Consider the following 27594-nt stretch of genomic DNA (forward strand, 5'->3'; position numbering starts at 1 on the left):
TTCATTATTAGCTTCATGTACTGGCACTTGAATCATTTATTATGAATTTCCTCATCACTCTTCCTTTTAAAGTTTTGCCAGTTATTGATGATAACTGTCTAAATCAAATATTTTAGTGATCACATAATGAAACACAACAAAGAAAGAAAAAAGAAGAAACTCCTAGAACTGAATGATATAATATTTAAAACCAAAATGGTTATATCAAAAGATCAAACATTATAGAAGAAAATACCATTGATTTTAAAGATTATTTTTTAAATTATTCAAATTAGAGAGATAATAGCAGCAGCAGAAAAAATTATTTTTAACAATAAAGAGAATTTCAATAACTATGGGACAATTTCAAGTAGTATAACATCTATATAATTGGAGTCCAAAAGAGAAAGGAGAGAAAATAATAATAACCAATGGTTTTTTAAATGTGCAGAACAATATCACATTTAAAAAGACACTCAACAAACAAGTAAGAGAAAAATCATGTTATTGTAAAATTATTAAAAATTAAAATTTAGAATAAAAAGGGAAACAATGAGAATGTCCATTAAATGCTCATCAGAAATAACTGATGAAAAGAGAGTGACACATATAAAGTTCTGAGAGAAAACCTTTCAACCTATGATTATATATCCTTCAAAATCAAGGTAAATAAAACACATTAGAATTAACCAACAGCACAACTGCACTGTAAAACTATTAACTGGAAACTCTTCAGAATGAAGGACATGTGGACCAACATAAAATAACGAGTTAGAAGGAAATATTAAATATGTATAGTAAATATAAAAGGCTATTTTGTATTTTTATTAATACTTTAAAAAATATCTATTTAGAAATTAATAACAATATTACAGGGTATATAACATGTAGAATAAAATCAATGCTGATAATGATGAAAATAAAGGGATGTGGGAAATTACACTATCTATTATTCAACTTCTTACATTATAGATAAAGTGATGTAGCAATTGCTCAAGTAGGCTGCTGTGAGAAATGATGGATGCACACCAAATTCACCAGAGCAATTACTAAAAATAAACAAAATGCTGTATCATGTGACCAAGAAAGGGAAAAGTAAGATTCTAGAAATTTTTTATTAGTGCAAGAATAAACAGGAGAATGCAGGAGAAGAAGTAAACTCAAGATTGTATAGCAAATTCAACCAAATAAGTCACTGCAGTAAAATGAGATTAATAAAACACTACAAATAACATGCAGTGTTTGTCAGTTTGGAATTTAAAAACTTAACCCAACAATGTACTAAACAAATCATGTAATTATAAATACACAGATAGGTTGTAAGGACAAGGAGGAGAAAAATGTACCATAAAATAATAATCATGTTAGCTGAAATGATGTATCAGTATCTCAGAAACAAGACCTCAAGATAAGAGGTATATCATCTGACATAACAAGAGCATTTATAAAGATTATAAAAGGAAATTTATCAAATAGGCCTAACATTCCCGAACATAAGTGAATTTAATATCAGAGCTTTGGAATACATGAAGCAAATATCAATAGAACTAAGGAGAAGTAAATAGTTATAATTGTGGAGTAGTTAACACTGGTCTCCTCTATTGAAATGCAAATTGAACAATAAAAATCCCTGAAAATTAAAAAAAAAATTAAAAGCACAGTCAATCAACATAAAATAATTAATACTATAGATTGCAGTACCAAATGGGATATAGTTTTCATGCACTGCTGGTGAGAATGGAAGCTGACGCAACCGGTGTAGAAAACAGGTTTTTAAGTTAAAACTTAAATATACACCAGCCATATGACCCAGCAATTCTATTCTCAGGTATTTGCCCCAGATGAATAAAATTACACATCCATGCAAAGATATTTATCAGAATGTTTAAAGCAGCTTTATTTAAAATAGCCCAACTGACTACAAATCAAATGCCTAGCAACAGTTCAATGTATTAAGTGTGGTACATCCATGGGGTGTAATCGTGCTCAGTAGTAAAAATAAATGAACTATTGATGCACAAAGTAACATCCCCAATAGTTATGCTGAATGAAAGAAGCTTGACAAAAGATAATTCAGATTGCATGTTTCCATCTGTATATAATTCTAGAAAATTCAAACCTATTACAATGACAGAAAACAGATAAGTTCTTGAGAGATCATGGAGCTGGAGGAGAAGAAGGAGGGAATACCAAGAGTCTTAAGAGAAAATCCGGAGAAGGCAATGGCACCCCACTCCAGTACTTTTGCCTGGAGAATCTCACGGATGGAGGAGCCTGGTGGGCTGCAGTCCATGGGGTCGCTAAGAGTGGGACACGACTGAGCGACTTCGCTTTCACTTTTCACTTTCATGCATTAGAGAAGGAAATGGCAACCCACTCCAGTGTTCTTGCCTGGAGAATCCCAGGGACGGGGGAGCCTGATGGCTGCCGTCTATGGGGTCACACAGAGTCGGACACGACTGAAGTGACTTAGCATAGCGTAAGAGAAAATCAAGAGGTGATGGCTTTGTTTATTATCTTGACTGTGATGATGGTCTCACAGAGTATAAATATGCCAAAGAAACCCACATCAATTTGAATATGTGTGGTTTGTTCTGTCAGTTATCCCTCATTGAAAGTGAAAGTGAAAGTGAAGCCGCTCAGTCGTGTCCGACTCTTTGCGACCCCCTGGACGGTAGCCTACCAGGCTCCGCGGTCCATGGGATTTTCCAGGCAAGAATACTGGAGTGGGCTGCCATTTCCTTCTCCAGGGGATCTTATTACTGCTGCTAAAAAAATATGATTTCATTGCTACTCTCTCAAATCTTCCTACGTTTTCCTCCCGACCACTGCATCCAAAAGTCTGTTCTTTTGCACTCAAACATATGCATTAGGCTTCCCGGAGAAGGCAATGGCACCCCACTCCAGTACTCTTGCCTGGAAAATCCCATGGATGGAGGAGCCTGGTAGGCTGCAGTTCATGGGGTCGCTAAGAGTCGGACACGACTGAGCGACTTCACTTTTCTCTTTTCACTTTCATGCATTGGAGAAGGAAATGGCAACCCACTCCGGTGTTCTTGCCTGGAGAATCCCAGGGACAGCGGGAGCCTGGTGGGCTGCCATCTATGGGGTCACACAGAGTCGGACACGACTGAAGCGACGTAGAAGCAGCAGCTGGCTCAGACAGTAAAGAATAAACAAGCAATGCAGGAGACCCAGGTTCAATCCCTGGTTGGGGAAGATCCCCACTCTCCCCTTCCCCCACTGTGTCCAAAAGTCTGTCCTTTTGCATTGAAATATATGCATTACCACATGTAAAGTGCCAGTGGGAATTTGTTATATGATGCAGGGAACCCAAAGCCTGTGTGCTCTGTGACAATGTAGAGGGATGGGACTGGGGAGGCTTCAACATGTTAGTAGTTTGACAAAAAAAGTGTGGGGTTTTAAAGAAGATATTGTGCTAGATTAAAAGATACAAGAACAAGTGTAAAGTGAGGACATTGTGTAGACCTTGATTTGTATAAACACATTCTTATCCTTACATTTTTATGAATCTGTAATATTTAATATGAATTGGTTACTAGGTGATAAAAGCATTGCTAATTTTGCTAGTCATCGTTTTTCTGGTCAACTGATAATTTTTGGTCCTCCTGATAATTAATATTCTTGAAATTGGTTAATGAGTATTTGCACTGCATTTTCAACTGTATTTAAAACATATTTTCAATACTAAAAATAACAATGATTTATTTTATATTTGTGAAATCAATATGATGCACAGAAAGTATTAAATATTTTAGTACCAGCAGTTGATGAAAATATACAAAAAACAGAACTCCATAATAAGTTAATGAAATTAAAAATTTGGGCAACCACTAAATGGGCATACCAGATGGCTCAAAGGTAAAGAATTCACCTGCAGTGCAGGAGACACAAAAGACTCTGCTTTGATCTCTTCATTGGGAAGATTTCCTAGAGAAGGAAATGGCAACCTTCTCCAATATTCTTGCCTGGAAAATTCCATGGACAGAGGACCCTGGTAGACTACAGTCCCCAGGGTCACGAAGAATTGGACACAACTGAGCACATACATGGACATGGTGGTGATAATTTGTCCAAATTTAGTATATATTTAAAAGCTAGTTTAATCTATAAACTAACAGCTATTTTCTTTACCACTTTATATCTCAAAAAAATTTTAAATTTGTCCACTTAGAGGTAAATATAAACTGAATTATGTAGGAAAAAATGTATAAAAAATTGAAGTTCAAATTAAGGGACCATATGCTACCAAATGTTTCAAAATTATAAGATGATACATTATAAATTATTCTCATAAATTGGCTTTCTAAACTAAGTCTAGGAAAAGAAAAATAATACACAGAATTTATTATGATAGTTAAGATGATAGGAGAAAGAGAAACCGGTTTAAGTTGAAGTTTAGAAATATCTGTGGCATTTTTCTCCTCTGATACAACCTAAAGCTATCAAAGCATAATATCTATTAAACTTGAATGACTGTTCTACCTTATGTTATTTTTTCAGCTTAAGCATATGACAGAAATATTTAAAAGTTAAGTTATCACTATTTCATGCATCTGTATCATAACAAAACAGATAGGAATACAATACCCTGTCGTTTGAAACTCAGTATAAAAATAGAATGAAATGGTGGCAGTAAGCATATTTGAATGATGAACTATTGTGGCTTTGTTTGCTATCTTCCATATTCCAAATTTTCTATAGTGGTCATACATTTCAGGAGAAGGGAAAAATTGTTGCAAATAATGGTCCTTTTTTGATTGAAGAGTGTTGGCAGCTGTCAGAGGTGTCAGAAGAGAGATACCCAGAGCTGAGTTCAGGCTAATAAGGAAAACTGTTATCAATTAATATGTCTGAAATGGGCCCTAGAGAAATAACCAGTGACATTTCTGACCTACGTCGGCAATCCTGGTTTTATTTTCCAATCAGGTGAATACAGGGATATGAATCTGTATAATATTTCTATCTTTGTTAAATTTTTATTTCTGATTGGAGGATAACTGCTTTATAGTGTTGTGTTGTTAATGTATCAGCTATAAGTATACATATACTTACATCTATCCCCCTTTATATACAGTATATACATACACTATATTATATGTATATAATTATTATTATATTTATATAATAATTATATATTAGTATAATTATACTATATACAGTATAAATACTGTATATATTATACACTATATACATATACTTATATTATCCCCCATGCATAATATGTCAACATAGAGAAAAACATGCCATTACTCTGAATCATGTTAGCTTGTTTGGATTTAATATCAGTGCCAGTATCTAGATATATGTATAAATATTAAATAAAATGTAGAGTATAGTATAGTATTTTTCAAAATATATAATATATTAAAATAAGGTGGCATTGCCATTAACACAATATTATCTAATAAAGTTATTAATATATTTGAATAACATTATAAGCATCAATATAATATATCCAAGTAGAATCACATGATTTTAATATAGAAAAGTATATTTCATATAATATATTATATTCACATATGAAGGGATGTCTATTGAGAAATTTTAAGTGATCTACATAATAGCAAATAGAGGTAGGATTGTATATCTAATTTTAAGGTCATAGAGTCTACAATATACTTTGCGTTTTCCTGAATAGAAGAAAGGAAATGCATAGCTTTCTAACATTGTGTATGACATCTGTCTTGGGTAGTTCATGTTATTAAAGCTGAATAAAGTTCTCTAAATTGCATTTTAACTTTTGGACCAGTCTTGAAACTAGACATAATAAAATGTTTTCTATTATCTCCTTTTAGACCAACATTTTCCCTCTAACTCTAAAGATTCTTGAGGTCACAAAGCAAAGAAAGAATAAGTCAGAATGATGGATTTGGTGGCTGTGTGGGGGAAGATAAAAGTTGGAGCTGGGGAAGTGTGGATCAGATAAATATAGAAACTTAATCCTATTTGTGATCTCTTAAAAATCAAGGGAAACTTGGCAGTCTCTTAGAGTGACATTATAAATAAAGGCTTTTAAATGGCTTTCTCAGAACTGCTAATAGGAATATAATAAGAAATGAGTGGATATAGCTTGCAGATATAAGTGAGAAGGAAGACAATTTTTGAACCAAAAATTATAATTAAGCACGTGTTAACTCTTTCTTAAGAGAGTTAGATGTAAAAGACCTTTTTCTTTGGTCTGTTTATGAATTCTCATTAGACTTATATTTTACTCATTTACTGTGGAATTGAGAGTGTATGCTACAGATGAAGCAATGTTGTGGCTGAAATCGCCTAAGCCCTCTTGACATTATAGCCTTCTCCAACACTACTTGTGCGGTATCCTAAAATGTAGAGTCAATTAATTCCTGGGCTGGCTGTTGTGAGCTCTGTTTTGGAGCAGCAGGGAGGGGAGTCCATGGGGTCACAAAGAGTCAGACACAGCTGAGCGACTTTCACTCACTTTCAGGGAGGGCTGTGGATTAGTGAGCCCCATGTGAAGGCTGTACATTGATAAGATTGAAAATGCCCATGCAAAATATTCCACAATGGGCAGATACATACAGATTTCAGTTGATGAAATACACATTGGCAAAATCTCATTTAAAAAAATCTGGTATCCCACCTTTTCTTTCCCTTCCACAAGCTTCCAAAATGGGATTCATTCTTATAACTTCAAGGCTAAATCTTTGTATAACTCTCTACTGAAGGTTCACCTGAACTCCTTTTGGACTATATTCCTCACTACATGTTGCCAATGCAATTAATATGTACAAAACTTAACTATGTCTTTATGAATTTTGTAATCTAATTTTAATTTAGCCATTGCAGGTCCACTGGCTACTTCTCATATGTATTTTCGTGTGTGACTACTGTCAAAAAACTTTATTTTCTGAAACATTTTTTTTCATATAACATTCTCATGAAAACATGTAATATAGATGAATAAAACAGTGTTCTATTTCTAATACCTAAAAAGATATTCTAATACAGTATTTTGGAAGATAAACTCATATATTTTTCTCTATATTTTTCTATCATTGTGTAATTTCAAAACACTGGAAAAATCCCTGAATACCTTGTATCTAATTATTTGGAGAAGATATAAAAAATTTCTCTCATAGATGACAAAGAAACAAGTGAATAAAAAATAAGTTTCAAAATTCATGTTGGTGGTGGTTTAGTTGCTAAGTTGTGTCTAACTCTTGTGAGGTCATGCCAGGCTCCTCTGTCCATGGGATTCTCCAGGCAAGAACACTGGAGTGGGTTGCCATTCCCTTCTCCAGGGGATCTTCCCAACCCAGGAATCAAACCCGGGTCTCCTGCATTTCAGGCAGATTCTTTACCAACTGAGCTACCAGGGAAGCCTGAAATTCATGTTAATATAATGCTATTCAGCTACTAAATCTTATGCTGTAAAGGCACTTAATGAAATGAAAATATGGTGCAACACTTTGCTAGGTGAAAGAAAGAAATTACTTAGAAAATGATTCCATTAATTTGACCATAAATGTAGACAAATTCAGAGAAGAAAGCCTGGAAGACTATGCACTCAAATGCAAATAGAAATCATCTCTGAATTGAGGAATTATAAATGGAGTAAAAGAATATGCATTTCTATTTTTTAGTATTAATATTTATTTAGTTTATACAGATATACACATAGTTTTATAATGAATTATGAAGCTATTTTACATAAAGTAAGGTTATGTAGTACCATAATGAAGATCAAGAGTTTACTATTTCCTAAGTGTGGTGATTCTCCTAAATATGTTGAAATGTGATGTTCTAAGTCCGCTCAATGGGGTTAAGAGCGTCACCTGTGGAGCAAAGATGTCTATGACAAGATCAGCCCCACCACCCACTGCTGTGTGGCTGGGCAATACCTGCTCTGCTATTCTTGCCTGGGAAATCCCATGGGCAGAGGAACCTGGGGACCTTCAGTCCATGGGATCACAAAGAGTCGCACACGACTGAGCGACTAACACTACATACCTCAGTTTTGTCATATGAAAAATGACAATGAAAATAAGGCATATCACTTGGGGTTGTTATCTTGATTAAATGAGTCAATGTACACAGAATACTGTCTGATGCACACTATATGTTATGTAAGTATTTTAAAGTAATTCTATAAAAATAGCAACCTATACCTGGGTAGTAAACACCTAATGATTTCTTTATTTCTAAACTTTGAAGTAGTCAACTACTATTATTTCTGCAAACTTCATGCACATATAAAATCTTTATAAATGACTATTGCAAACATAGTGTAGGATACATTGTCCTAATGTATGTGTTCTACAAGTATTTTCAAAGGATTTGAATATCATTATTTTTTTCCAAGAATGCTAAGTGACTTGACAGATAAACATTGTCATGCTTGAAGCAATGTGTGATATTGGATGGGCATATATGGGCTGAAAATGATCCCACTGTGACTCAGAACAATTACTTTTTCAAAGAAGACTAATTATGACTTAAGGGATGAAAAATATGATAATCTATGCACTTATACAGTTTGTTACTGAATATAATTACAAATTGTCTTTTCTATGACCTCTTCCTGGTTATATAAAGATAATTATTCCATCTGTGAAAACTTATAAAATATAATGTATTCTGAAAGGCTTGTGTAAAGCTAAAACTAAGCTCAACTTAGCCAGCTCCTCAAAGAGACAAGCAGATGGCAGTTAATACAATGTCTCTGTCTTCAGAAAATCACTGAGGAGTTTTGGCCAAAATAGCATACCAAAAGACACACTTTGCAATGGTTAGGAAGTTCCAAAGCTTAAAAAAATAAACTCTTAAAGTCCTAGTTTCTAACATGCTACTTAAAAATAAAATAACATATTTCCCTTTATTAATTTAAAGAAGCATGTCTAATGTTTCATATTAGGATCTAAAGATGTGAAGCGAGCAAATTCTATAAAATCTTAGGCTGGACAGGCAGTAAAATGAGGCTCTGGGGGATGTGAGTGGTAATATTATCACAGAGGAAGTAGTTTGAAATCCTTTTCCTTTTTCTTTTTTAATTTGACAGATCTTTTTATAAAAGAAAAACAAGGAATGCCTCTTAACAACCCCCCTTATTCCATAAGCAACTTTATCATTCCTTATAGGATGGTTGGGAGAAGGTTGCTGAACTGTGCCTTGAAGTTCATTTTTTCCAAGGTTGTGGAACTGCCTCAATATACATTTCAGAAGATACTCTGCATTTGTGTGAATCTATTTAAAAGCTTCTCTACTTAATTAAATGGGCTTCCCTGGTGGCTCAGTCATTAAAGAATCTCCCTGCAATGCAGGAGACTGGGGTTTGATCCCTGGGTCGGAAGATCCCCTGGAGAAGGAAATGACAACCCACTCCAGTATTCTTGCCAGGAAAATCCCATGGACAGAGAACTCTGGAGGGTTTCAGTCCATGGGGTCACAATAGAAATTAAACCACAACCACTACTTACTTAAATGCAGAATCAAAGATATTAATAATATAAAAGTGTTAAGTTCTTGAACTATTTCAGTTGAAGTATCTTGGGGACTCTATTATTACCTATTGTATTGTTTCCCAGCTCAATGTCTTCCTTCATATTTATATTTATTTATTTTAACCATTAGTAATATGAGGTCAGTTTTCAAGAAATAATGTTAATTCTCTAAGAGTGCTGAAAGGCATCTGCAATTCCAGGACTTTGAAATGGTTGTTCTGTTTCTCCCATCCACCATGACAGTTTGTTGCCCAATTGAAGGCTTCAGTGCATTCCAACAGTCAGGTCAATCACAGTTCCCAGAAATAGATAATATGAATGAGGACCACAATGAATAATATGGAAACAGGATTAACAAAACTTGATGTCTAACTGGAATTCAAAAGAGATTAGTCGGTTTGGAAATACTGAGGTTGAGATTTCTGCAAAAATTATAGGCAAAGGTTCTGAGTAGCATGAGGTGATTCCAGTCTCAGAGACCATTGTAATTGTCCACAAGGTATCTTCCCTTTCATCCTATTTCTAAGAAAAGCCTACCTTTAGTTCTGTAGGATTTCCTTAACCATCTCTAACATCTAAATAATTAGTAAGCAGAAATGGCTGTGACTGGCATGTGAAATAAGAGAGTAAAAAAGGAACTAAAATCTTTTGATTGCTATGGTAGACATTATCATAGCTTACCAATATCCCTACCACAATTGGAGAAGCTCTATACAATCAGCAAAAACAAGACCGGGAGCTGACTGTGGCTCAGATCATGAACTCCTTATTGCCAAATTCAGACTGAAATTGAAGAAAGTAGGGAAAACCACTAGATCATTCAGGTATGACCTAAACCAAATCCTTTATGATTATACAGGGGAAGTGAGAAATAGATTTAAGGGACTAGATCTGATAGACAGAGTGCCTGATGAACTATGGACAGAGGTTCGTAACACTGTATAGGAGACAGGGATCAAGACCATCCCTATGGAAAAGAAATGCAAGAAAGCAAGGTCTGAGGAGGCCTTACAAATAGCTGTGAAAAGAAGAGAAGTGAAAAGCAAAGGAGAAAAGGAAAGATATAAGCATCTGAATACAGAGTTCCAAAGAATAGCAAGGAGAGATAAGAAAGCCTTCCTCAACAATCAATGCAAAGAAATAGAAGAAAACAACAGAATGGGAAAGACTAGGGATCTCTTCAAGAAAATCAGAGACACCAAGGGAACATTTCATGCACAGATGGGCTTGATAAAGGACAGAAATGGTATGGATCTAACAGAAGTAGAATATTGAGAAGAGGTAGCAAGAATACACAGAAAAAAGGTACAAAAAAGATCTTCACAACTCAGATAATCACAATGGTGTGATCACTGACCTAGAGCCAGACATCCTGGAGTATGAAGTCAAGCGGGCCTTAGAAAGCTTCGCTATGAATAAAGCTAGTGGAGCTGATATTATTTCAGTTGAGCTATCCTGAAAGATGATGCTGTGAAAGTGCTGCACTCAATACGCCAGCACATTTGGAAAACTCAGCAGTGGCCACAGGACTGGAAAAGGTCAGTTTTCATTCCAATCCCAAAGAAAGGCAATGCCAAAGAATGCTCACACTACCACACAATTGCACTCATCTCACACACTAGTACAGTAATGCTCAAAATTCTCCAAGTCAGGTTTCAGCAATACGTGAACCATGAACTTCCAGGTGTTCAAGCTGGTTTTAGAAAAGGCAGAGGAACCAGAGATCAAATTGCCAACATCCACTGGATCATCAAAAAAGCAAGAGTTCCAGAAAAACATCTATTTCTGCTTTATTGACTATGCCAAAGACTTTGACTGTGTGAATCACAATAAATTGTGGGAAATTCTGAAAAAGATGGGAATACCAGACCACCTGACCTGCCTCTTGAGAAATCTGTATGCAGGTCAGGAAGCAACAGTTAGAACTGGACATGGAACAACAGACTGGTTCCAAATAGGAAAAGGAGTACATCAAGGCTGTGTATTGTCACCCTGCTTATTTAACTTATATGTAGAGTACATCATGAAAAATGCTGGGCTGGAAGAAGCACAAGCTGGAATCAAGATTGCCGGGAGAAATATCAATCACCTCAGATATGCAGATGACACCACCCTTATGGCAGAAAGTGAAGAACTAAAAAGCCTCTTGATGAAAGTGAAAGAGGAGAGTGAAAAGGTTGGCTTAAAGCTCAACATTCAGAAAACGAAGATCATGGCATCCCGTCCCATCACTTCATGGGAAATTGATGGGGAAACAGTGGAAACAGTGTCAGACTTTATTTTTTTGGACTTCAAAATCACTTCAGATGGTGATTACAACCATGAAATTAAAAGACGTTTGCTCATTGGAAGGAAAGTTATGACCAACCTAGATAGCATATTCAAAAGCAGAGACATTACTTTGCCAACAAAGGTCCGTGTAGTCAAGGCTATTGTTTTTCCAGTGGCCATGTATGGATGTGAGAGTTAGACTGTGAAGAAAGCTGAGTGCCGAAGAATTGATGCTTTTGAACTGTGGTGTTGGAGAAGACTCTTGAGAGTCCCCTGGAGTGCAAGGATATCCAACCAGTCCATCCTAAAGGAGATCAGTCCTGGGTGTTCTTTGGAAGGACTGATGCTGAGGCTGAAACTCCAGTACTTTGGCCACCTCATGCGAAGAGACCCTGATGCTGGGAGGGATTGGGGGCAGGAGGAGAAGGGGACCACAGAAGATGAGATGGCTGGATGGGATCACCAACTCCATGTACATGAGTTTGAGTGAACTCCAGGAGTTGGTGATGGACAGGGAGGCCTGGCGTGGTGCGATTCATGGGGTCACAAAGAGTCGGACACGACTGAACTGAACTGAACTGATTCATTTTATTTTGTTAATGAAATATAAGTAGAAACCATACATCTATGTTTCAGAACAGAAGCAGTAAAAGACATTTGAATAGTTCTCTTGTCTTTATCTTTCCTTTCTTAGGCAACCAGATGCTGTAGTATGAGAGGATGGAGTTTCAATCAAGCTTGAGACAATGAGTGACTGTACCGCCCACTGACTCAAGCATTTGTGGTATGAGATTGCTGAGAACTTGGTTACCTAGTTTAGCACCCCAATAAAATCACCAACTAGATTCTTAACACCATAGGAAGTACTCCCTGTATTTTCCAGTTAATATTCCTTTAATTCAATGAGATACTAATTATTATCTCCCATTAAAAAGAGAAGAAAGATGAAAGGAGCTTATAGAAAGTAATGAGAGAAAGGAGGTCACAGAGGCCAGCTATAGATAATAGCTGGAATAAAGACTTGTCAGAGTAACAGAAGAGATAAAAATGCCTAAGCTAAAAGGATACAAGAAATTGAATAGGGTCAGAGATGGAGAGAAATATGATGTGCCCAGGGACAAGTGTATTTGCATATTAATTTCAAAAACATTATTTCAAATGGCTGCCCAAGTTAAGTAATTTCCAAGTTAAGATATTAAGCGTAGTCAAACGGGCCACAAATCTCCATAGCCTGTATAATTCAGTTAACTTCTTCTGCATTATATCAAATCTTCGTTTCTCTAGTTCAGTTCAGTCCGCATTTTTCTGGGATATTTTCTCCACAATATTAGGTCCTGAATTAATTCCTCTGCCATTTCTTCAGTATTTTTAAAGCATATGCTTAAAATATTTTATACTGAGTATGTTTTTCTTTGGGATTTCCTCATCTATCTGGTGCATTCTGATTTGGGTACAACTCTCAAACACATAACCAGGATATTTTACATGCATGGCTGCAATCTATGAAATACTAAAATCAACTTGGGGTATTCCATTAAAAACAAAAACTTGAAAGGAAACTTCATTTCATCAAAGTTATAATGAATGACTTTTAAACTTAAGGTTAGCTAGGATAATGAATTTCCTGGAAAATAACAGATTTTAGTCTTCCCCCCACCCTCTTTCCACCCCCGGGGAGTGTATAATATATATCTTTACTTTCTGACATAATTTAAATAAGGTAATAATTTTTTTGTTTGGAGCTATATTTGATATAGATAGATAGACTGATGTTCCCTCTGGTACCATTCCTATGATTCGAGGTGGCAAACAGAAAATATTTCTTTGTTGTCTGTTTATATTCTATGATATTAATTAACATTTAAAACAGGAAAAGTAGACATAAAATTTTACCATAAAGAATTAAATATTTTACTATTGTTTTTACTTTATGTATGATTACAAAGATAAAAGGTAGTTGAGAGCAGCATATATAAAAAGAAATATATAAGTAAAGATAAATCTACATTCATACATTCATAAAATAGTGGCGGGTCTAAAATTTTCAAAAAGAAAGTGTACCTATCCATGAACTATTCTCAATTATACATTGTATATCAAATCCCAAGATGCAAACACACACAATAACTTGTTACACACACAAAAATTTGTTACACACACACAAAACACACACACTCACACATATTAAAGCAATATGTGTATAATATATTTATAATATGTATTATATTCTCATGTAATTAAAATATGTATACATAATTATACTACATATCTATACATACACACATGTAAACATATTAAAAACAATTGGAATTCCATCTAAAATTTGGCAATTACTTATTAGTCTACTTTGATAAGTATTTTTTTCTTTGAGCAAAATGAGTGTTATAAAACTTTTGAAGTATTAACTTTTGTATTTCAATGTTAATATTTACATAATGAAATATTATGAATCTTCCTCCTTTTCCACCAAAAAGATAACTATTATCTTGAATATAAAGAGATTTTTTTCTATAGATAAAACAATCTACTCTATGGATGTTTATAAATAACATATATTCAGCATTTAAAAATCTTCATGAATGAGATATCATGTAAAGCCTATCTCAAATTGAATATTTAATCTATGAGTTAGACTCATCTGTATTGATGTATGTAGACCCAGTCCATTCATTGCCACTGATTAGGATTATACTGACATATGAAGAAATCTCAATTATATACTCATTGCCTATTGAGGGAGCTTTGAGTTGTTTTCTCTTTATTTATTTACCGTCAATGTTTAATGAAAAGCTTTGTGCCCATAAATTAAAGAGTTGGGAATTCCACAATCATAGAACCATGCAAATGAGGCATTTTTCGCCTAAAACATTGTTTTGTGTGATTATATGACATTATTGGCTAATTATTTTCATTACATAAATACCACCTGTTGATTTGAACTTATATATCTCTACAAAGACAAGATAAAGTAAAAAATATTTTCTTTCTTATCAACAATATATTTTAGTCTCTCAAGAATTTATTGCAACATTTATTATTTAGTCCTCAATTTCCATTGTAAATATATTATTTTGTCTTCCACTTATTGGAAATCTTTTTAGCCACTTCTTACTATAGTAAATAAAGACATAGTTGTACTCTGACAATTTTTGCTGATGTTGTATTAGTAGCTACATAAAGCCTAGTCAAATATATCAACCAAATGTTCTTTTCTTCAATTATCAATTTTTTCAGTACATCTTCTTTATAACTATAATATCTATAAATTTATTCTACCATCAAAAGCAATACTTAGTAAGCACCACTGCCAAATGGTGTGGAAAATATGATTTTGTTATTGAAAAAGGCATAATATAAACATGGATTTTTTAAAGACCCAAAACTTAGTGAATGAAAAGAAAGTTTAAAGTCATAGACTCTGCTCTTTTGCTTGTGTGTGTGTGTCTATGTGTGTATGTGTATCTGTGTGTGTAGAATCAAAGCAAAATTTTAAAATTCATAAAATAGTTTCATAGAACCATATAGTATTGGACTCAGGTGAACTGGGTGAAATATTAAAAGCATTTAAGCAAAAATACTTTTTTGAAAATGGTAGTAATGGTTTTTACACTAAACTGTGAACTTATGTGACAATTCTTTTATTATTTTAGGTTGGACCTGATTACATGTTATCTAGTTGAAAAATTTTTACTTTGCATGAAGATAATGCCCTAATCTTTTTGTGTGTAAAGTACACAGTAACTTGCTTGGTTCATTCCCTCTGGCTGAGGGAAATGATTTACACACTTATTCTACATTAGTTTGAAATGAAAACTGTTTTAAAATGTGAATTTTCCACTCCACAGTTTCCGAATCCGTGAGGTATTTTTAACAGTCTCTAAAGGTGATTCTAAGGCAAGTAGACTGAGGACAGTACCACCACCATCATCACCTTCATCATTATTATCATCATGTTATCTAACTAATATTGAATGCATAATCCATGCTTATAACTATACAAATACTATGCCCTTTTTAAATGACTTGTCTTACAACATTTCTACGGTATGCATTCTATGTGCTATGTTATGAATGAAGAAAATGTGCACATGTAGGTTAACAACTTTGCTTAGCCATGTGGGGTGGGGTTGGAGTTAAACTCAGGGCACTTGCTTCCTTCTGAGTGGGTACCTTTAACCAATGTGCTTGAAGGATTTTGGAATATGGATAATATTTTGGAAAAGAAATATGTGTGTAGATATGGGCCAGGGTTTATTTTTAGAGCAGTGGTTTCCCAACTTTCATGTTTTACACTCTTATCAGGAAAAGAAAAACACTTCAGGTGGACTCCAGCGTTTGCCATGCATGTGTATACTAATCATTTACTTCTACAACTTCTATGACTATACAGATATTTCACAAGACACACGGAAAAATGAAATGCAAAAGAAGGAGATAAAGCATCAACAAAAATAGAAATTCTTATATTTTCCCACAGCTGGATTGATAGTCTTGTGTATGCCCTGTGTTATCTAAGCACCTGTCTGGAGACCGTTCTTAGGATAGAGGTACACTACGTGGTCGGGTGGATGTTCCAAGCAGACATTTCCCACCTTATCCTGCTTCCTCTCTCTTCAAGAGAACGATTTGCTCTAGTTCTCAGCTTGACTTTTACTGTATGGCTCTGATCATGTAGCAGTAACCTTCTGGTTGCCAAATTATATCTAGAATGGATAGTTATTATGAATAACTGAGAACGTGTAATAGTAGACAAAGGTATGACATGAAGTAAATAATTAAATCAACTGTGTAATTTTCAACTGATTCTTTTTCTTAATTATATTATTTATTTAAATTCTCATTTAGTAACATTAAATTAATGCTATTAAGAAGAATCTAAATAAAATGTAAAGACTTGTACATCTATAGATAATAGTTGCATGGTACTAACTAAGGTATGGCTTCCAAACCGGCTCTAGTTGTAAAGAACCTGCCTGCCAATGCAGGAGATGTAAGAGACACTGGTTGGATCCCTGGGTCAGGAAGATTCCCTGGAGAAGGGAATGGCAAACCACTCCAGTATTCTAATCTAGAGAATCCCATGGACAGAGGAGCCTGGCAGGCTACAGTCCCTGGGGTCACAAAGAGTCGGCCATGACTGAAGCAACTCAGCATGCATGCATTAACTAAGGTACTTAAACACTCTCAGGTTGAGTTTCTCCAACTGCAAAATGAGATAATATACCTGACTTCTGTATATGTTGTGATAAGTCAGGTAAAAAGAATTGGGACTGCACCTGGAACACGCCAAATGCAAAACAAAGGTAGTATTAGGCCACAAAACAAGCCATTAAACGTTTATAATCCCAGATTTCTTCAGAACCCTCTAATTAATCCATCCTTAGAGTGTATAAGAGAATCAGTAGTAAATCCCCATTACCACAGGAATAAAGAATCAAAGGAGTTAACTGTCAATATGAATGCTGCTTAAATCGTAGAGAAAAGAACTCCTTCCAAGACAGAACAAGAATAATAGGAAGTATTTGCTGCAGACTGCATACAAATGACAGAGGAGTTTGGTGGGCTACAGTCCAAATGGTCGCAAAGAGTCAGACACAACTGAGTCACTAAGCACACACAGCAGGTTTATACACCCAAGGCTAATGTACACAGTTTCTATTATGTGAAAAGTCAGGTTTTGGAGTAGAAACTTACTGTCCATAGGATTTGCCAGGCAAAAATACTGGAGTGAGTTGTCATGTCTTTCTCTAGGGGATTTTTCTGACCCAGGGATCGAACTGCATGTCTTACATTGGCAGGAGGATTTTTACCACCAAGCCACCAGGGAAGCCCAGAATGATATTTGGGGAGGTCTAAATCAATCACCTTAGTCATTGCCAGAAAAAAAAAAAAAAAACCATCTAATGAAGTTGAATCTAGTGACTAGTTTTTAAAAGCTGGGGGGAGGGGTGGTTAAATGATAAATATGAGAAAATCTCTTAGGTACTAGAATACTGATGCATAGATATATAAAATTGGATAGAAAAGATCAGGAAATTAGAACACTAATTCAAAAGGCACAACATCCAAAAGTAAATATTAAAGCAAATGGAGGGGAAATATGACAGAATAAATGTCCATTCACTGTCTTCACGTTCTCTCATTCAGTCTACAGAAAAAGGGATTTTCCATTATATTTTAACAAAATCTAAAAACCACTTTTATTTATTACTGTAAGATTAACTTAACAGTGGTATAACATATTGTTGCCTTCACAATAACCACATTCCTTTTAAAAATGCTCCCTTTTTTGGTTTGCAAATCTCCGTACACATTTGTGTTTCTCTTTTGCCTGTAGAATCTCCATCTAATTTTCTTGCCCTAAATTCTGAAGGTCCATTCTTAAAAAATTTTTTGCTCATTCAGTACATGTTTATCTCTTGGTTTTCCAGCTTCAGTTAGTATTTATATACTGAAGCATCACAAAGCAATCTCCTGAATAGTCTGTACGTATCTATTTCCTAATCTACAAACCTATTTTCCAAGAGGCACCTCAATAATCATCTTTTATTCTTCATTCCATATCATTGCTTGCATGTGTGCTCAGTCACTTCAGTTGTGTCTGACTCTTTTGGCCCTGGGGACAGTAGCCCACCAGGCTCCTCTGTCCATGAGATTTTTCTGGCAAGAATACTGGAGTGGGCCCTCCACATCATGATTATGTTGTTTCTTTCACCAAATAAAACCAGCCTCCACTCAGAAACTCTCAGTTGAATAAAAATTCCCTGTTTAATGTTTTCCTCCTTTACCTCTCATGCATATTCAAGTTTCATCTATGGTCAATTCTACCTCATAAATCTTTCAAAGATATGCACTAATCTCCTGTGACCTCTAAATTCCTAATCCATAGCTTCTTGTTATTAGTTGTTATTCATACCAGCAAAATAATTTGGAATGATATTTTGAAATTAGAAAATATCTTCCAAGAATGTTAAGAATTTCAGACTGTTTAATCTACTAAACTCAGGTCCAAAACTCTATCCTACAGAAATAAACTGACATTTAGAAATGCAATGCATTATTGTGATGCATTGTTTACTGTGTAAAAACTTTGGAGATCTTTTTTATTTTATTTTATTTTTTAACTTTACAATATTGTATTGGTTCTGCCATATATCAACATGAATCCACCACAGTTATACACATGCTCCCCATCCTGAACCCTCCTCCCTCCTCCCTCCCCGTACCATCCCTCTGGGTTGTCCCAGTGCACCAGCCCTAAGCATCCAGTATCGTGCATTGAACCTGGACTGGCGACTCGTTTCATATATGATATTATACATGTTTCAGTGCCATTCTCCCAAATCATCCCACCCTCTCCCTCTCCCACAGAGTCCAAAAGACAGTTCTAATTGTTGAAGCTAGTTGAACAATTTTTGACATATACAACCAGTCAATGTTTAAAGAGGTTTTGGACAGAGAAGGGGACGACTGAGGATGAGATGGCTGGATGGCATCACTGACTCGATGGATGTGAGTCTGGGTGAACTCCGGGAGTTGGTGATGGACAGGGAGGCCTGGCGTGCTGCGATTCATGGGGTTGCAAAGAGTTGGACACGACTGAGCGACTGAACTGAACTGATGACAGTGATAGTTACATAGTTTCTTGGTAGAGAAACTATATGCTATCCAGAAAGTAGAGTTTGATAGTGAGTTATATTTAATAAGAAAAATCAGTATTACAAATGAACATGAAAAATAGATATCTTCTTTAACTCATCACCAGAGGAGTCCATAACAAGTGCTAATGTGTACCTGAAGTGTCCAGATTTGGCTTCTTTGCATTAATTAAAAAAAAAAAAACAAAGGCTGGTGCCTCGTGATGAATAGCTCAAGAATTTTATAAGTGCTTCTCAAGAATTAGAAAAGAGTGAATTGAAGAGTGACTAAAGGTCGAGATGAGTTCCAATGGTAGATGTGTCTCTCGAAGTAGTTGAAAATGACAGGAAAGCAGATATGTGTCTCTGCCCATTTGGAATTAATAAACAATTTTTAACATAGAAATTACAGTGAGAGCTCATTTGTAGGGCAATTAAATGAGTGATATGTAATGATGCTTCAAAAAATACAATAAAAAATAAAAGATAACACAAATGAACTTATCTATGAAACAGAAGCAGACTCAGAGATATGAGAGAGGAAACTTGTGACTGCCAGGTGAGGATGGTGAGGGAAGGCTGATTGGGGGTTTGGGATTAGCAGATGTGAACTATCATGCAGAGAATGGGTGAACAACAAAGTCCTCCTGTATAATATAGGAAACTGTATTCAATATCCTTTGATAAACCATTAAGGGGAAATAATATGAAAAAGAGGGCTTTCCTGGTGGTTCAGACAATAAAGAATTCACCTGCAATACAGAATGGGTCAGGAAGATCTTCTGGAGAAGCGAATAGAGAAGGGAATGTGTGTGAATCACTTTTTGTACAATAGAAATTAACACAACATTGTAAATCAACTAACTTCAAAACAAACAAACAAAAAAAGAGGTAATGAGAATTCTCTAGGGGTCCAGTGGTTAGGACTCTGTGCTTTTACTGCTCAGAGCCTGGGTTCAGCAAACCTAACAATCCACGAGCCTCGTGACCAAAACCAAACCAAAACAAAAAAAAAAACCTCTTAAAAAAGGAGGGCACTGATGCTCCACTAGAGATTTTTAAGAATAAAATAGATGGCAAACTCTTGAAAACAATTCAGTTATAATTCAACTTGAAGGCAGAAAAACGGTGGCATTTTCCTTTCCCATGATTTATGTACAATTTCCTCATTTTCACAGGAATGACATTTCTAAATTTTGCACTTAGAGAAAATTACCTAGGTTATTTTTAGCCATAACTGATGTGCCAAGAGTACTCCCACTTTAATATACTATCCTGCTAAGTTACGAAATTCATTTATCATGTAAGTTCTTAGAAGGAAGGAGCAGAAAAAAATGTAAATGTACTGATCTTGTATATTGATAAGTCACTGTTCTATGATAACATTTCAAACTTGATTTCAGATGCCAAAGCAGAGTCTCTGAAAAATTATATGCTTTCCTTTAACTGTAAGACATTTTTTGATGATCCTGAATGTCTTTTCCTGAGTACTAATTAATGAGACAAACTTCTGACAAAAATATTTCTACTTTACTAATTCTAGAGCCACTTTTTTTTATTTTTAATGTGAAACAAGAATTGTCTGACTGGATCACTTCTGAATAGTCATGCATTATTTCAAAAGGGCATGCATTGTCTCAAAAAGAAACTGGTTTTCTAGAAGTTGTGAAAAGGTAGATTTTTAGAGCTTTTGAGCTGAATTCTTTTAACTGAGTGGTGGCAACAAAACTCTAACACTGTGAGCCTTTAAAAGAAAGGTCAAACATCTTTCTGGTCAGTATGGCAAAAGTAACTCATTCATTTCTCAAATTATGAGTTGTTATCAGCACTGTGAGAAAGAAAGGATTCATATGGGTTATGAAGTTCTGTATTTGTGTTTTATCCTTAATCTGTTACACCAAAACAAAGATACAGGTATTAGATGATCATAGTTTTTAAGGAAAGTCATCATGACAACAAAATATAAAAGTTCCAGTTCCTCATGTTCATCAGCATAGTCCTCAAATATTATGGTCAGTATCAATAAATCCTAATCTAAAGAAAGGGATATGAAAATTAATATCTTCTTTTAAACTGTGTAATGCATATATTCTTATTGCATTACTACTCAATAACTTGTCAAATACTATACTGTAACACTTGACATATAAAATAATATTAAGAGCATGACTGACAAAAAGTTCATAATTAGTTATTGATTATTATTTATCAAATTACATGTGGTATATTATGATAAATTTCTAGCAATAGATTTCTTATGAATGCATGGGAAGAATTTGTACACGTCAGTTTAAAGAAACTTCAATTTATGATAATTTAATTGAATAATTTTAAAAAATTTTCTGGAGATAAGTACCTTAGAAATATTTCAAAAGAGAAAACAAAATAAAACAAAATGTGTAAGTAGATAATCTATGCTTTAAGATTTCTAAAAATTGTGTGAAAGTGTATGTGTTTAACCAAAAAAGGAAACAAATAAAAAACATGCTAAATTGAAACTGTAAAAATTTTATATAATTTACCTAATGATCTGATTCATTTCAGTCATCGGTAAAAGTGTTGCAAAAGAAAACACATATAAAGAAGATGAGAGCAAATGATTTCTAGATTTCATAAACTCATTATTTAAAAATTTAAGCAATTCTAGACCTATCAATTTGTACGTTTATTCTTATTGGAAATATTTTAAAATATTTTGTTAAAAATATTTGGTAAACAAAAATATTCAGATTATATTTAAATCTAAATATTTTCAAATTTAAAATGATAAATATTTATTTGCATATTAGTGATATTTAGACATTTAAAGTACTTTGAATTTGAAATAAATATTATATGAAAGTATACTATTTTATTACTTTATTTGATATTGCAAATAGATCTAATATATAGATATATCTTAATTATAATTCTAAATTAGCAAATATTTTATGCAAATAAAAAGTCTTCTCTCCAGATATAGTAATTAAAAAAATAAACTGATTGATAGACCTGAACTATAAATTTACATAATCTGAGAAAAACTTTGACATTCTACTTATACATTTTGTTAACTTTTTAATATGTTATTTCATATGCTAGTTATAGATTTACTAAATGCTTTGGCAAATTTACATTGAAATATTTTATTAAAATTAATAACCCAATTAAAATTGCTTGCAACAAATCAGAATTGAGACAATAATAAATCCCTTTCACAATTTGCATTTTCTTAATTTTTAGTTTTGTGTATTTCATATTTGATGAATTAACCTTCATGTAATGGATATAATAGATTGAAAGCTAATATGTGTACATGTTTGAATATGTATGTATTTATATTCATAATGTGCTCAAAAATTTGCTTTTATTATTATTATTTTTGTAACATTCTTAATTACTTAAGCTTTTTCACTTTAAGAATTTTTGAAAGTCAATGAAAAATTGGATAACCAAAAAAACCTGACGAAAAGAAAGAAAATAAAATAAGTATATGTCAACTTTAATAAGAAATTATCCTCCAAAGAAACATATAATTTTATTCAAATATGTGGAAATCTCCACAATGAATATCATTTACTAAGAAATAATTTATTATTTAAAATATTTATTCTATAAATAAATATTTCCACATATCTTTAAGGTTTATAACTTTAAACCTTGACATGGCATCTGATAGTTGAGTGGTAAATATTTTTAAAAAAATTAAGAAACAAAATCCTGGAGAAAGATGCTACATTCCTCCCAAGAAACTTGTTTTAAATTTTCTAGATATAAAGAACTTTTATTTTCCTGAATCTGAATGGCAGAGATGCTAAATTGATCTTTGTTTTAGAGAATGTTCAATGTACACGCCAAGTTTGGAGATTTTTAGAAATTTTTTCCTTATGAAGTGGAAATTAGTTTTTCAATTACTTTTTTGCTCTATTTTCTTTGAGTTAGCTTATATAATTAATACTTGCCTGCTGATCACATTCTTACCTGTATATCTTCAATAAGGTCTGAAGAGACTGAAATTCAAAATTCACGTGAAGCACATAAAGAATAGTAGGAGAGTTTGCCCCGATTTTGCTTCACAGGCTTCTCCTCGAGCCTTACATGTGCCACATTGCTCCGAGTTACAGGCACTTGTGCTTGTAGTACCAAGCCCTCAGTATGTCACTGCTTACTGAATGCTATTTTGGGTTCTCTGAGTAGAGCCATGAACACTGAGCCTTTGTGCAAAATATCATAAGGGCACTCTGATGTCCGTTCATAGTCTGGGATTAAAATGCAGACAGCTCCAGCAAATAGCTATGATTTTTTTCCCCCTCTTTTTCCTAACAACAAACAAAAAAGAAAATAAAGTGCTTATTGGCTTGAGGTGATAAGGAGGGAATTCAACTTATGTAAGAGAATTCTGCAAGTGGAAAGGACATGCCCTCTACTTGAGGATTAGCTGATGAAACAAATGATCAATTTAAAGCAGGCACAAACGTTGCTAAAAAGAGAAGAGCTTTTAAACTCTGTCTCTATGACTTCTGGCTGCTCCTAAATTCAGGAATGAAGTAAAATACAGAAAGAGAGGGCAATGTCTAAATTATAATCCTCTTCTTTCCCTTGGTAAATGAACTACCTAAATTTATTTATTTTATCAAATTTATAGTTAGGTTTTGTTATAAATAGTTACTGTTGTTTATAGTGAACTATATAATATTACACTCTATACTGTTTACACTCTATACTGTTACTCAAGCTATTTTTAATTAAAAATCACTTTTGAACCAAATCAGAGAAAGGTTAAAGAATATGAACAGTGTTTAACACCATGATCGATGTCTATAAATTTTAACACTTTTATGGTTTACATATGCAAGCATTGCAGGAAACAGCCTCAAATTGAGAAATAGACAAATCCTGCACTATCTGGAGGATATGCATGTTCATTCTTTTTACCATAACAATGGAAGCAGAGGGGGAAAGGGATTACAACCAATGCTAATGAGAACGATATAGATTATGTGATATAGGTTATCTGATTCATGCTTAATTCATTTTTGAGTTCATATAAAACAATTCTGGTTACCATTTACTAAAGAAATGTAAAGGCCTGTGTAACATGCAGCAAAACCAAACAAAAAATGTTTTTTTTCCCTGTTAGCTTTTTTTTTTTTTAATTGTGGTAAGAACACTTAACATGGGAGCTACCCTCTTGACAACTTCTTTAAAGTGCGTGGTACAGGACTGTAAACTAGTGTCATGATGTTGGACAGCAGATCTCTAGAAATCGCTCCTCTTGTTTAACTGAAATGTTACACCTGTTGAACAATAGCTCCCCATTTCCACCTGTCCCTGGCCCTGTCAACTGACATTCTACCCCCTGCTTCTGAGTTTGACGACTTTAGACACCTCATGTGTGTGGACTCAGGCAGCATATCCTTCTGTGAATGCCTTATTTCACTTGCGTAATGAACTCCCAATTCATCTATATTCCAGTTTTGGACTACGAATCTAATATTTTATGGGGTATAGTTTCCTGCATTGATACAGTCTCCAGCTCCACTCTGAACTGAAATTATACTTTTTCAACCAATAGCCCTATTCAACAAGATGTCCCGAGGGCTTATCTTCAGGCAAAAGAGAGCAAGTGTGGGTCAGCGTTTTATACACTGATTGTTATAAAACCACTAAAGGGGCAATCAGGACTGTAGAAAATCTGCTGAGACAGGAACAAACTTTCTAAATAGTGAACAGTTTGAAACTATGTGTTTTATGTAGAATACCATTAATGGCAATTTTTTATTTCGTTAACTAAAGATCTGTTAAAAAACACCTATGCAAAGTGACCAACTAGACTTGTTTTTAATCTAGGCAAAAAGTGCTCCAAATGTCTAAGAGTTTATAGTCCCTAGAAGAAGAAAGTTTCTTAATACCACATTGGGGAATCCAGCAAGTCTGTATATCACAACCAAGAATGTAGACTTGACGGGACTGATGGGACTGGCCATCAAAAAAGCTTACGGATTACCTCTACCACATTTTCCTTACATCTAGGAGTGGGAGAGTAAAGAAATAGGGCGTGGAACATGACTGTTACACAGAAGGAAGAGCTCAGAATTAAGTACAGCACTATCCATAGGAGAGACAGAGCCACCGGTACACTACGGGTTACTGGAGGTCTCCACATCATAGAACAAACGTAGGGAGGGTGGGCCATTCCCGAGACACAGATACTGCTTCATAAGTACACAGAGACATTCTAGCAAACAATCATCAGCTTTCACATGCAGTCCGGGAGCACTCTACAAATGTCATCTGACAGCAGGCTGTTGAAAAGAGTGTGTAGTTTCAGAAGAATTCAAACTAGGTTTGAATTGAGTTAATCTAAGATTTAAATGAACATATTACAATTCATTAATGCTCTGAAGAGCCACCAATTTCTTTTTTAAAAAAATATAATTAAGAAATGTAAATCTAATGACTAGCTGCAGAATGGGGCAGCTAATGAAGTTCAGACCTAACAGCAGGCAGAGGACAAATTCAAATGTTATTCAGGCTCAATCCCTGGAGATAAAACTTCAGTCAGAAAGTTTAGCTGTACATATATCTCAGCATAGATGATCCAGATGACTTAAATAAGATGTTAAGGCTTCAATCAGCTGTGGTCTGGTCGACAGAATTAAAGCTCTACCTCCTGATCACCGCAGTCATGGAGAACACTATTATGTATAATAACATATTGCTATTATAATATAAAAAATAATATTCATGAATGGTTTTAGAAAAACTCATATATATATTGATATAAATATTTTAAAATATATTAACTGTCAATCATTGTGTCAATTAGGATTCTTTTTGGCTGCCATAGAGACAACAATACAAAATAAAGTTAAGAGAAGGGAATAAACCTCGGAGAAATGTGGAACATACATAAAAAGATGAAGTTGGCTTAGGGTTAGTTGGAGCCAGTGGTTTCGCCCTGCAATCAGTTATTCAAGTTCATTTGCTCTCATCTTGTGCTTAAGAGTAATTTATCACCCCAAGAGTGTCCCCAAAACTTCATTTTTGTCTTATTGACTAATATAATCTTTTGTCCATATCTGAAAAACTTACGCCAAAGAGAAAAGATTAGAACCATTAAAGCCATTACTGCATGTGGGAGGAAGAACTACGTGGTAGAGAAATGGATTAATGCAAACAACTAAAATTTAGATTGTTGAATCAGGTTTGACAATCAACAGTGTTTACAATAGACAAATATGTAAAATAGCCTTTCAAAAAGCTGAAAATAAAAGTAATTTCTTTCCTAGAGTGAACTTTAGATGTTATTCTTTTCTAATAGTCCAGTTTGATGTATTTTATCTTTTTTCAAAAAAAAAAATCATGATCATATATCACAACGATAAATAAGAGAAGATAAAATAAACACTAAAACACTAGCTAATCCATATATTTCAAAAAACATCAATCCTTTTGTGTTAAAGCCTCTTGAGAAATTTGTATACAGGTCAGGAAGCAACAGTTAGAACTGGACATGGAACAACAGACTGGTTCCAAATAGGGAAAGGGGTACGTCAAGGCTGTATATTGTCACCCTGCTTATTTAACTTATATGCAGAGTACATCATGAGAAACGCTGGACCGGAAGTATACAAGTTGGAATCAAGATTGCCGGGAGAAATATCAATAACCTCAGATATGCAGATGACACCACCCTTATGTCAGAAAGTGAAGAGGAACTCAAAAGCCTCTTGATGAAAGTGAAAGAGGAGAGTGAATAAGTTGGCTTAAAGCTCAACATTCAGAAAACGAAGATCATGGCCTCCGGTCCCACCACTTCATGGGACAGAGGATGAGATGGCTGGATGGCATCACTGACTCGATGGACGTGAGTCTGGGTGAACTCTGGGAGTTGGAGATGGACTGGGATGCCTGGCGTGCTGTGATTCATGGGGTCGCAAAGAGTTGGACACGACTGAGCGACTGAACTGAACTGAACTGAACAGAAAACTTGGCTGCTAATAAAGAAACATTCTATTGAATATGGCAACATTTTGCATAGTCTTAGAAGATTTATCTTTTAAATTCTAGTTGCAGTAGCCATAGGTTTGGTACAATTAAAATGTGTTCTTTTTAAAGCAACTATACTCCAATAAAAATTAATTAAATAAAAAAGAAAACCAACAAATAAATAAAATGTATCTGTTCATATATACCCACATTTTATTATTTTATTTTCTGTTTTGTTACTTTTTTCT

General features: G+C 34.3%; 1 protein-coding gene across 3 annotated transcripts in view; it reads right to left on the reverse strand.

Annotated features, from left to right (window-relative positions):
• CDH19 (cadherin 19) overlaps positions 1–23610 on the reverse strand; it is a 79327-nt gene extending 55717 nt beyond the window's left edge. For all 3 annotated transcript variants that reach the window (XM_044934532.2, XM_044934533.2, XM_006057573.4), the window contains exon 1: positions 23336–23610. The gene's annotated coding sequence lies outside the window, so the exon portion shown is untranslated. The remainder of the gene's footprint in view (positions 1–23335) is intronic.
• Positions 23611–27594: the final 3984 nt, after the last annotated feature.

This window comes from Bubalus bubalis, chromosome 22 (genome assembly GCF_019923935.1).
Source record: "Bubalus bubalis isolate 160015118507 breed Murrah chromosome 22, NDDB_SH_1, whole genome shotgun sequence".
NCBI classification, from domain to species: domain Eukaryota; kingdom Metazoa; phylum Chordata; class Mammalia; order Artiodactyla; family Bovidae; genus Bubalus; species Bubalus bubalis.